We start from the raw sequence: 1,734 nt of genomic DNA, 5'->3' as shown, positions 1-1,734 counted from the left end.
TGTGCAGTAGCCTTATGTCCTTAAAAATAATGTCTATACCTTAATTTAAAAAATACACTATTGCTAAGAAATGGGAATCATCACTGAGCTTTCCACGAGGAATAACTTTCTTGCTGGTGGGTGGTCCAGCCTTGATGTGGGTGGCTGCTGACTTAACAAGGTGGTGATAGCAGAGACTGGAGTGGCTGTGACGATTTCTTAAAACAAGACAGCAATGAAGTTTGCTTGATTGCTTGACTCTTCCTTTCATGAACAATTTCTCTGAAGCACACAAGGTTGTTTGATAGCATTTTACCCACAGTAGAACCTCTTTCAAAATTGGAGCAATAATCCTCTGCCCCTGCCACTGCTTTATCAGCTACATTTATGTAAATGCTTTGCTGTCAAAATCTAATTCTTTGTTTGTCATTTCAACAATCTTTACATCTTCAGGTCTCCACTAGGAGCAGATTCCATCTCAGGGAACCACTTTCTTTGCTCACCTATTAATGTTTTCTCATGAAATCGCAGCACTTCAGTCACTTCTTCAGGTCCCACTTCTACTGCAAATTCTCTTCCTACTTCCACTATATCTGCTCGAATCCCTCAAAGTCATCCGTGAGGGTTGTAATGAACTTCTTCCAGTAGCCTGGTAATGTTGGTATTTTCACCCCTCCCCATGCATCATGAGTGTTCTGAGTTCACATCTAGAATGGTGAATCCTTCCCAGAAGATTTTCAATGTGCTCTGTCCGTATCCATAAGAGGAATCACTATGGCAGCTATAGCCTTAAGAATTGTGTTTCTTATATAGTCAGACCTGACAGTCAATAGGATTTCTTGATCTATGGGCTGCAGAATTGATTGTGTTCACAGGCATGAAAACATTAGTCTCATAATCTCCATCAGAGCTCTTAGGTGACCCGGTGCATGATTAATGAACAATATTTTGAAAGAAATATATTTTTTTTCTGAGCAGTAGTTCTCAATAGTGGGCTGAAAATATTCAGCAAACAATGTTCTAGGCTTTGTTATTCCATTTACAGAGCACAGACAGAGCATATTTAGCATGATTCTTAAGGATCCTAGGATTTTTGGAAGGGAGAATGAGTCAGCTAGGCTTAAAGCCACCGGCTACATTAGCCCCCCGGCCCCCAAAAGAGTCAGCCTGTCCTTTGAAGTTTTGAAGCCAGGCTTGACTTCTCCCCAGCTATGACAGTCCTAGATGACATCTTCTTCCAATAGAAGGCTGGTTTTTCTACATTGAAAATCTGTTGTTTAGTGTAGCCACCTTCATTTATTTTTTTAGTTACATTTTTCTGGTTAACTTGCTGCATCTTCTGCATCAGCACTTGCTACTTCACCTGACGTTTTTGTGCTATGGAGATGGCTTCTTTCCTTAAACCTCATGAACCAGCCTCTGTGAAAGACGGACTTTTCTTCTGCAATTTTCATGTTTCTCAGCCTTCGCAGAATTGAAGAGTTAGAGCCTTGCTCTGGATTAGGCTTTCGCTTAAAACGATGCTGTGACTGCTTTGATATTCTATGTAAACCACTCAAACTTTCTCCACATCAGCAATAAGTTGGTTTGCTTTCTTATCGTTCGTATGTTCACTGGAGTGGCATTCTTCATTTTTGTTAAGACTTCTTTGTATTCACAGCTTGGCGGTTTTATGTAAGGGACCTAGCTTACACCCTAACTAGGCTTTCGACATGCCTTCCTCCCTAAGCTTACTTATTTCTAACTGTTGATTGA

This window comes from Vulpes vulpes, chromosome 16 (assembly GCF_048418805.1).
Source record: "Vulpes vulpes isolate BD-2025 chromosome 16, VulVul3, whole genome shotgun sequence".
NCBI lineage: Eukaryota > Metazoa > Chordata > Mammalia > Carnivora > Canidae > Vulpes > Vulpes vulpes.
The sequence above is the reverse complement of the archived record's forward strand: the minus strand, read 5'-3'. Positions refer to the sequence as shown.